The 11,336-nt window shown below is 43.0% G+C and overlaps 1 pseudogene; it reads right to left on the bottom strand.

Annotated features, from left to right (window-relative positions):
- Positions 1-6,847: 6,847 nt before the first annotated feature.
- Positions 6,848-9,612, bottom strand: LOC114107170 (melanoma-associated antigen 10-like; annotated as a pseudogene).
- Positions 9,613-11,336: the final 1,724 nt, after the last annotated feature.

Here is an 11,336-nt window from a genome sequence, read left to right as displayed (position 1 = left end):
GTTGTCTAACAAATTGCCAAAAGTGTCCTGGTTTAAAACAGCATAAGTTTGTAAAAATCTTTAACTGACATACAAAAATTGTACCAATTTATGGTATACTATCTGTCATTTCAATACATGTATATATTGTATAATGTTCAAATTAGAGTAAACATTATCTATGTGCTCAAACATTTATTTCTTTATGATGAAAGCTTCAAAATCCTTTCTTCTAGCTTTTTGAAATATACATTATTATTATCTATAGTCACTCTACTGTGCAATAGCACACCAGAACTTATTTCTCCGATCTACGTATAGCTTAGTACCCATTGAGCAAACTTCCCCCCATCCTTTTCTACCCTCTACTGTCCCCAGTGTCTGGTAACTATCATTTTACCCTCAACTTCTATGAGATCAACTTTTTAAGATTCCACATGAATAAAATCATGCAGTTCTTGTCTTTCTGTGTCTGGTTTATTTCACTTAACATCAATTCTCTCCAATTCCATCCATGTTTTCACAAATGACTGGATTTCATTCTTTAACAGGTGAATGGTATTCCATTGTGTGTATACACACACACACACACACACACACACACACACACACACATATCACATTTTCTGTATTCATTCATCAGTTGAAGACACTTGGGTTGTTTCTATTTCCTGGCTGTGTGAATAATACTGCAATGAGCACAGGGGTGTCTCTTTGACACACTGTTTTCATTTTCTTTGGACATATATGCAATAGTTAAATTGCTGTATTATATAGCAATTATATTTTGAAAATTTTTAAGAGCCTTCATACTGTTTTCCACAATGGCTGTATTAAGTTATATTCTGACCAACAGTGTGCAAGCTTTACCTTTTCTCCACACCTCCACCAGCACTCTAAGACAACACAAAGTTATTCTTTTCTAATCCTAGAGGCCAGAAGTCCAAATTAATATTATAATGCCAAAATCAGTATGACTGGCACTGGGGATGCAGCACAGTGGTGAAGTACTTGCCTAGTATGTGCAAGGCCTTGGGTTCCATCCAAGGCACCCCTCTCCCCAAATCAGCAGAACTGGTTCCAGCCAGCTTCTAAAACAGCCATCAATTCCTGCGCTTGTGACCCCATAACTCCAATCTTTGTTTTTGTCGTTGTGATGCCTTTTTCTTTTTCTCCTCTGTTTCAAATTTATTTTTCTCTTTTTTAAAGCATTTTTTAATGTTTATTTATTTATTTTTATGTGGTGCTGAGGGTGTAACCCAGTGCCTCACACATGCTAGGCAAGCATTCTACCACTAAGCAACAAGCCCAGTCCCTCTTTTTTCTCTTTTAAGGACCCTTATGATTACATGTAGGGCTCACTAACATAATATAGGAAATTTTCCATATCTTACTATCCTTAATCACATTTGCAAAATCTTTTTACAGTGTAAGTTCACATTCATAGGTTCCTGTAATTAAGATTTGAGTATATTAGGAAGTCACCAGGAAGTTTCATTTGCTCATTCAAGATATGAAGCTTACCTACCCTCTAGGTTTCCTGCCTCCATGAAGGAATCTATAGTTCAGTTAATTGTACTCACTTACCTTCAAAATTTCCATGGGAAACTATCACAGAGAATATACTTGTGGACATCTCTTTCCTAGGCCCAAATATCAACTTGGAGTTGTGAACCCTCCTTTCACAGGAGCTGGTGCATGATGCTTTCTGCATTATACACCACTCATCCCTGCCATTTGAACAAGGAAGTGTGCACCATCTTCATGTGGTTTCCAAACACTGTGCAAGTGTCCACACTTTTGGCCAAACTTCTATCTCAATGTACAACATAGGCCACAAATCCTAGACACAGGACACCCACCCTCTTGTGTGCCAAGGACTCCAGAAACCACAGGGGGCAGTTTGATGAATTTTAAATGCCTGTCTGTAGCCATCCCTTCATCTGCAGAGGCCAAAGTCATTATTAGTTCCTGGCATTCCTCCTCCAGTACCCCACTCTGTAGCTGACCACTATCTTCTGCTACTCATTGGTATTCTTACTTAGCTCAGCTGTCAATCATCAGTCACCAACCCATTCCTTCACATTGTGGGGATCAGAGGAATTCTATTGAACACACCAGGCCTCAGCAGGCATTAGGACATCTCCCAGTCCTGGGACTCTGGTCAGGGTGCTCTAAACCATTAGCGTGGTCAAGAGATGTTGCTCACCCAGAATCATACAGAGGGCCAGCCATGCTCCTCCTGACACAAGTAGAGGAATCCTGCGGGTGGAGTGTCTGTGCTACTGGTACATTCATCCAACAGACTTACCCCTTAGATGTCACTGCAACTTTCAGCTGCTGGTAATGACTCACAGTTTCCCAAAACCTGGTCATGTACTCCCTCCTCCACTCCCCTACTCTCCATCTGCTCCCTTACCCTCTGCTGAACTAAGGATCCAAAGTTTTGAGAGCCTCTCTGAATTGGTTTTGCATATGAACTCTCTCATGTATGCCTGCCATTGCTCTCCCCTGGATACTGCCAAACCCCCTCTCTTATTGAAGGTGTCCTATCTGCTTTCTTTCCCTGGATCCTGAATATTTTTATAGAATGTTTACTTCTGAAAGCAAAAGGGAAATGTTCAGTCGACATTTCAGAATTTAAAATCATGTGTAATTTTTGTAAGAAGGCAGATTATAATGGCATTTTAGAAATAAATTGTGGTAATATTTATATAAAGTTTAAACTATCCATACCATTAACACATTAACTCACTATTTATACTGTTATCTCCTTATCAGGCAATATTTACATTTGCACAAGAATTCATGTTTAAAAACGTTGATAGTATTAATAATCATAACAAATGAGGAATTATTTATGCATCCATCAGGAGGAGAATCATTTGACTTATTATGGTACATGGATGCTTCATAATTCTAGAACGTGGTTACAAAATCGAGGTACATTTACACGTGCTATCATGGGAAGATCTTACATTCATTTCATTAAGGCAAGTTGCAGAAAATATGTACATTTTTACCCAAGTATGGCAAAATGACAAATATACTTTATAGCACATTGTTCACTAGGATGATACCAAAGGAGGGGCCTAAATTATAGAGGAAGTTTGAAAACAGAGAATTGAGATAGATAGATAGATATATATATATATATATATATATATATATATATATATATACACTTTTAATTTTTTTTGCAACAAGAATGAATGCACTGCTACCTTTGCAACTAAAATGTTTAAAAAGCCTAATAGCAAAAATAGCAGCTGTGTATTAGCTAAAGATCTGTGTATTAGCTAAAGTAACTTCTAGCTAATATTACAGACAAAACTCAGAACTTCAATGGCCAAACAAAGTAAAAGTTTGTGTTTAATGCACATGAATTCCGATGTGGTTTGGCAGGGGCCCTCTGCTCTCAGGTGACCCAGAGATCCAGAATGCTTCCATCCTATGTTTTGTTATTGAAAGGAGGAATAAAACATGGAAATGTATACTGGCTCTCAAATGCCAGGATGTGACCAAATGACACTGTCACTCTTGTCTCAATGGCAAGGAAATGTCATGTGTCCCTTCTTATCTATGAGCAGGTGGACAGGAGTGTTGCCCCATGCCCAGGAAGGAGAGAAGATACGGCTGGGAACTTGAACTCTCTCCCCAAATCTGTTAGAGAGTTGGAGCTCAACCAGGAGCAAACACTGTCCTTGTTAGGCTACCACACTCATTTTTTGGAGCAGTTTCTGAGAAGACCAGATTTGCCTTGAAGTTTTAGGTGCCTGCTGTGGCTGATGATTTCAGTCCAACAGTATCCTATGGAACTGAAGAGGATCATGTCAAAGCTACCAGATAGGGTTCCCCTTCTTCACCCTCACAGCACATTTCTGCACTTGCCTCTGCAATACCATCCTCTCAGTAGGCTGAGGGTTACCCCTTTCATTTGATTCAGGGTAAAATCTTAACCACTGAGCCTCTGCCACCCTCCACATGGCCATTCTTGCCTGAACACCTGGACAGGTGCATTAGTCACACTGAAGCCAGCATTTTCCTGTGAAGCAAGTTCCAGGCAGGCAGCAACTGAAGGATGGTTAAATATTCTTTTATTGTCAGAGCTAGCATGTGTTTCTTGGACTGTTTTATACCTCCTGGGGGACTCCAGGCATTTATGAAGTCAACCTCAATAGATGTTTTCTCCACAGTGATTTTCAAAGCATTTCTTCATCTAATACTCATGAGGAAAGCTTTGGTGTTTAGCCATTCACTTGTGTATGTGTTCAGAGGTGAGTGACACAAAACATACCCATTTAAAATCTGATTTAAAATATCAAGGTGGTTTTAAAAACCACGTAACTTCAGGGTTATATCCCAAGTACCAAGAATATGCCAAAATGCTACTTTACTCACAATCCACTGGAAAACATTTGGTGGGTGTGTTGAAGTCAACTGGATTGGTAACTATGTGTCTAAAAGTCCCTGTCTTTTATTTCAAAGGGTCTGTTCATATCATAGGGTAAAGGATGGGAGAGCCAGATGACTTTAGGGGGTAGGAATGTTCTCAATCACCTTGAGGACAGGCAATTCCACACAGTCACCAGAGAAGGCAGCAGGGAAGGGCTGGGCAGTGGACCAGATTCCAGAATTTAAAAGGCAGGTACATGGGGGATGACCAAGGGAAGGGTTCTATAGTGAGAAAGGATCCTGGGACTGGACATAATGCTGGAAACAAGGCAGTCCATTCTCAAGGAACCAACCTAAGACAATACCCAATTATGTTTGATCCTGTCACCTACTTTAGGACTGCTTTTGATATGTTGGCCTACCCCCAGCTTCTTCTTTTTGTCACTAGAGAGACATTATACAATGCTGAGAAATGGATTCCAAGTAAGAAGGTTGTCCTTGGGCTGGGACAAGGGGTCTCACCTCGGCCCTGTCATTTACTAGCCAATGATACTGGGAAGTTCCCAACCTTATGAGCCTTGGGCTCTTCCTCTATGAAGTGGGGCTGACAAGGCCTGTTTGGTCAGATTGTTGGGATGCGTAGACTGCATGTAAAACACCTGGCATGGTGCCTGATCTGTACTGGCACTGTAGTGAGAGGCATGAGGCTGTTACTTCTTGTAGTATTTCTTGTAGTAGCCTCTAAAATTGTGGAATGTTGTTTCCATTGGCATTGCTCTAGAGGATCCGTTGGAGAATACGACTCAATGGCACATGGAACACTAATCGGCCAAAAAAGGAAATTTTATTTAGTAAATATTCCCTCGTTGGAGGACATATTACAAGATCTAGGTGTGGAGGAGTCTCTACTACTGGATGCAGTTCAAAGGTCCTAGAATTTATTTATTTATTTATTTTAAATACACTACAGTGGAATGCATTACAATTCTTATTACACGTATAGAGCACAATTTTTCATATGTTTGTATATAAAGTATGTTCACGCCAATTCATGTCTTTTTACATGTACTAAGTGTTTTTTGCATACAATTCTTATTACACATATATACCACAATTTTTCTTATCTCTGTATATAAAGTATGTTGACACCCAATTCATGTCTTCATACATGTACTTTGGATAATGATGTCCATCACATTCCACCATCCTTGCTAATTTAACTCAAGAACCAGCTCCTTCCCTCCCTTCCAGTTACATTTCCATCTAAGCCACTATTGCAATTCTTTTCACCTCCAATGAAAATCTATTCTTTGCTTAGAGTTGTCTAAGTTGTATTTCAGGTAACTAATTAAATGTTCAAACGGAGTCCACTCTGGCTCTCCCAGACCAAGAAAACATCAGTATAGAGGCTTCTCGGCACCTCTTTAAAGAAATGTCACTGAAGTTTCCCTGGAAATCCTTGTATATAGGATATAAATCACCTAGTTCTTGTGCTATTTAAGTGCACTGGGACAAGGGCTCAGGATACTTCCCATACTTGACACTAACTCTCTGCTTTATTCATGAAGTGAAAAGAACTGCTCAGAGCAACTTTTTAGTCTTCCAACCCTAAGACACACCATCTGAGGTTCTGGCCCTGGCCACCAGAAAGCCTCATTAATATCACTCCCAGAGATGGCAGCAAACTCCTTGGCTTGACATTGGACATTGAGACTTGGTTGCTCTGCCCTGGAGCACAACCTACTCACCTACTGCCAAATGTTCTTTAAATCTCAAAGTACATCTTACCATCTTCCTGATATGTTTGCTGTTCCTAGACTTTACCATTCCACAGGTTAGGTTGGATCTGGCTTATCCTATATCTCTACCACTAACACAGGGACTTCCAAAAAGCAGATGTTCACTGAAAAACGGGGTAAGAGGCAGTGAGCAGGGAGTCTTAGTAAGTTTAAATTTCTCCAACAATTTTTAATGAGCCAAGCATATACAAGAATATATCTTTTTAATTTTATAGAAATAAAACAAAAGGCTATAAAAGGTAAGGACAGGTAAAATGATCTTTTACATGTTTGTCTTTCCTTTACCTCAATCTATTTTAGTGCTGAATTCTCTCACATTTCCAAGGAAGTTTTTATTCTAATGCCATGTTATCTTGTTCCAGAGCACAAAATAAGATGGAAAAGTTTCTGATTTATTTTACAAAACAGCAAGACTCTTAAACTATATAAACAGCAACATGTTTGTGAGCAATGTGTCATTCAGAAACTTAGAACTTTGAAGTTAATTAAACCTTCTATTAAAAGAAACAACATTTGAAAAAACACCAAAATGAAAGAAAATCTCCAATTCACCAATACAGACTAGGAAAGCCACATGTTATATACTAAATTCACTCAAGCCCCATTCTGCCTTTGCACTACTTAAAAAAGTGACTGCTATCTTCAAACACAGAGTAAAGTATCTGCCTCAGACTTCATTTGGGACAAGATAAGATACTGAATGTGACCTTGGAATATGCCTTGGCCCTGACCACTCCACTAACCCTGGATGCAACTTTGCTGTAGGCTTCCTCTTCATCTCTTAAAAAGCCTCCTCATACCAGATAGAAAAGGCATTGGGAGGAGTATCATTGACCTTGGTCCAAAACTATAGGACTTTCACCTTGCTAGTTTCAGCATGAGCCCTTGGACCCCACAGGAACTCATACCAAACAGGATCACTGCTGGGCACCTGGCGATACTCCAGGTACTGTTCCTCCACCAAATCTTCAGAGATGAGTTTTCTAGGTTCCCCATAGATAAAGTGTTCCCTCCCAGCATGCATACCCATCACACTCAGCACTTCCCAGACAACCTTCTCAGGGGTGCAGCTGCCATCCAGAAAGATCACAATCAGAATATTTATCAGGAGACCAGTTTTGGGCATGCTCTGTTCATCACTTAGCATTCCATCATAGATAAGACCCAGGGCAATGACAAGAATATAGGAATGACTAGAGGGGTCTACTTCTATGTCAATGCCAAAGACCAGCTGCATGCACTCAGAGGCTTTGCTGAAGATCATGGGGAAGTGCTCCTGGTTATCTCTGATGACACTATTCAGCATTTCTGCATTGGTCACAGGCTCTGTCATTTGATACTTGAGGGGTAAGATAAGGTGTCATCTATGACATCACTATTCAAAGACTCAGTGCCTGGCAAGGCCTGGGAGTTTCTAAGACCCTCATTTTCCTGGTTGCTGAAGCCCTCATGGAATTGGCTCTATGGGCTAGAGGCCATGGTAGATAGGAAGGAACAGTTTCTCTGAGAACAATGGAAGGAACCCAGCATTCTGGTAGCACAAACATCCTTCATGGTACCCAGGATCTGAGAATAACAGGAATTAGAGGAAAAGGAAGAGGATGGACAATCGGAAAGAAAGAAAGAGGTGGCTTCCTGCACAACTATGGGGACTGGTACATCAACCAGACTAGTGCCACGCTTTAGGCCTTGCGATGCTTTTGTTGGTGTTTCTAATTTTGAGACATCATGACTTTCCTTGGGAATATCAGGCAAAAGGATGGACAGGAGCTTGGTGTTGGAGACTTACCAGCCTGGGGAGAGAGGGTATGTGTCAGGGCCTTAGCTGAGAACTGAACCCTTGGAACCCCTCACAAAGGCCCACTACAGGTCTTCTCTTTGGGCAATGCTCTAGGGCTATTCAAGTTCCTCTCCTGGTAGGCCTATTTCCTGAAAACCTGAGGCAGGAAGTGAGGCAACTTCTGTGGGTACAGCAAGCCCACAGAGCACAAGGCCCAGGGTTAATAGTAGGGCTTCTGGGGCCTGAGCTCTGTGGGACTCCCTCTGTCCTGTTAGTGTGGGGTCCTTGATACACATTCCCAGAGTGCACCACACCATGACTCCAAATACTGCCTGGGCCTCCTCTGCTCCAGGACCTGAGGACACTGCCTCATACAAAACCTTCACGACCTGGTTCCAGAAGTTCTTGTAAGAGGCACTGAGGGGCCCCACAGGTTGCAGACTCCAAGCACAACCTGATCCACCAGCCCTGATAGGAGGGCTGGGCTGCCTTCTGTGAGGTCCCCACTGTTCTGAGGTAGATGGTCCGCTCTGCTTACTCTGGGCCCTTACCTTTCCCCTGGCAGGACCTGGATACCACCCATGTGCTGGCCTGAAGGACACTCTGAAGAAGTGCCCACCTCCCTGTGAAGGAACACAAGGCAGTGAGGGGCCTCACATATGGCCACACCTTCTCAAAGGTGAAGCAAGAGCTGGCCAAACTCAATGGTTCCATGTGTCCTGGCCATGGAGGATCTGGCTCAGTCCTCACCTTAGGTATGAGATGCTCTCTAATGATCTAAGGCACCTTCCTTAAACCTTAACAAATCCTAAAACACACCCTGTCTACGTGAGACACCCAGAAAGGAAGTGAGGGAAAGGTAAAGCCAATGGAACTGGGTTGTCCCATGGCTGAGAAGAAAGGGCAGGTGAGGATCGGGGTCCTTGTGTTCCACTGAAGAAATTCCCTCTGTCCTTACCTGACTCCTGGCTATGCCTGAGATCCTCCTTCTGCTTTCCTGAGCCCAATCCCCTCTTACTGAGGCCTTCACTTCTCTGAAATCAATGACACACAGAAAATAAAGGAACCTTTACAACCCTGCCTGGGCTTCCTGTGCTGACAGCAGGTAACGGGAAGATTTCTGAGGGGCATCTACTGTATTCTGGGACCCTTGATCTTCCCCTAGGGTCCTCACTTTACTCTTGGGTAAACTGGGACACCTGTGTCTGATGACCAGATAGTGATCCCTGTGCTAAGATGAAGTTACCCTGTCACATCAGGTTCCTCTCTTCCCCAAGAGCCCTGGTACTTCCCAGAGAAGTGAACAGTTTCCCACTGCCCTTGTGTAGGTTCTCCAGGGCTGGTGGCTGGACCTGGGTCCAATGTATCATGGGCTGGGAGATTACCCAAGTCCTTACTCATGCCCACACCTGCCCTTCCTCACTACCACCCCATCTGAAATGAACTGACATCTTTAGACCAAGACCCCATCTCCCTGAATACCTCCAATATTTGCGCCCATGGCAGAAGATCTTGCCACTTAGGGCCTCCTCAGGCTGAGTATAGTGGCCAGGCATACTATGTGGTATCCATTGGGTCAGAGATGGGGATACTTTCAGTCCTCATGAAGAGTCCATACCTTGGGTCTGGCAGGTCCTGGATTCCTCCCTCTGCTGACATGTTATCACCTCTTGGACCAAGGTCCCTACACATATAAAACCTCTCAGACAAACCAGGAGGCAGAAATGAGCCAGAGTTACTTCCAGTGACCCTGAATGGGGTAGATTACAAGGGAAGCCAGGCTCTCTGAGGTCCCTTCCTTTGGGAGGTATGGCATTCAGTCCCTGTCACCAAAGTTCCTCACCTTGATTCCTAGCAGATGCTGGAATATCTCCCAGGGTCCTGAGAGGCAAAAGGAGTCACTGCAATTCTCCCCCATCCTCACCTCCAACATCTAGGCAACAGGCTGGAACTCCCAGGGTCCCTTGCGGCCTAAGGGTTTGTCCCAGAATATTACCTTTCATTCCAAAGTGCAGGGCTGACCATAGAGGTCACTTGGATGATTTGACAACCCTCCCACTGTTGTGGGGACTCCTCAGTCCACCCTCAGTGCTCACCTTGACACCCACAGCACCCTGTCCCTGTCCTGTCCCCTCACACCACCAACGGCTTTTACTCCCAGCATCCCCTGCGACCAGAAGGAGTACCCTGGTGTACCGCCGTGGAGGTGGACAGGGCACTCTCTGGAATTCTTCCCCCCGGGAAATGACTGACTACAAAGAGCGGGGGAAGAGGGCAACTTCAGTCTATGCCAGCTGTCACTTTGACACCCACAGCACCCTGTCCCTGTCCCCTCACTCCGCCAACGGCTTTTACTCCCAGCATCCCTTGCGACCAGAAGAGGTACCGTGATAGAAGGCCGTGGAGGCAGACGGGGCACCCTGTAATTCTTCCCCTGGGGAAATGAGTGGCTACAAAGGGAACCTACCCCTGGGGGGACGCATCTTCGGTCCACTCCAGCTCTCATCTTGACACCCACAGTGTCCTGGACCTGTCCGCTCCTTGTGCGGCTCAGCCTATGTCTTTAACTCCCAGTATGCCCTGCAGGGAAGCATGGTGAGAATTAAGTGGATCAGAAGATGTTTAAGGGGTACAATAGAGGGGGCTTGAAAATTCAAAGATGTAGCGAGGGAGAAAGAGGAGTCTGGAATAACTTCTAGGTTTCTGGCTTGGATAAGTGACTGCAAGATGGTGCAACTTATTGAGATGGGTGAAACTTAGGAAGGTGGTTGCCAAGTTCTTTGGTGTATCCAGAAATTATTTACAGGTAACTCAACTCCTTCATAGTTGTCATATCATTAACAACAGGTATACGTTCAATGTCCACACAAAATGACTTTCTAAAATTACTTTGAAACGTTTCCACTGAGTCTCTTACTCAAAACATCAAACCTATTTTTTCAAGCAGAACCCATTTTATTTAAAAATTATTCCTAAGTCCTGTTCTGTAATTGCTTCTAACCCAAAGGTATTAACTCCTTTATTACAACATCAACAGGATCCAAGATTGCTCATTCTGAGAATAAATTTTTATTTACCAACTCATTCCTCCCTTCATTCATTCAATGTTGAAGACAATATTTTGTGTTGGAATCTCTACTGGGCATTGGGGATTTATGTGGGCCATTATAATCATCCATTCATCCTTTCTTTCATTCTCTCTATTCCTCCATTTCATCACATTATATTGCTCAGAATATCCAAGTTCTCAGGCAGTACCAGGTAATGAATGTGGTGAGAGAAAATTGGATAGTGAGGCAGGTGGATGGAAGAAAAGATTTTAAATAAGATGAGCTGTTTAACAAAAACACATGACCCAAGAAGTTCATTCAGCTCTAGTGTTT

The sequence above is a fragment of the Marmota flaviventris genome, chromosome X (assembly GCF_047511675.1).
Source record: "Marmota flaviventris isolate mMarFla1 chromosome X, mMarFla1.hap1, whole genome shotgun sequence".
Classification (NCBI taxonomy): domain Eukaryota; kingdom Metazoa; phylum Chordata; class Mammalia; order Rodentia; family Sciuridae; genus Marmota; species Marmota flaviventris.
The sequence above is the reverse complement of the archived record's forward strand: the minus strand, read 5'-3'. Positions and strand labels throughout refer to the sequence as shown.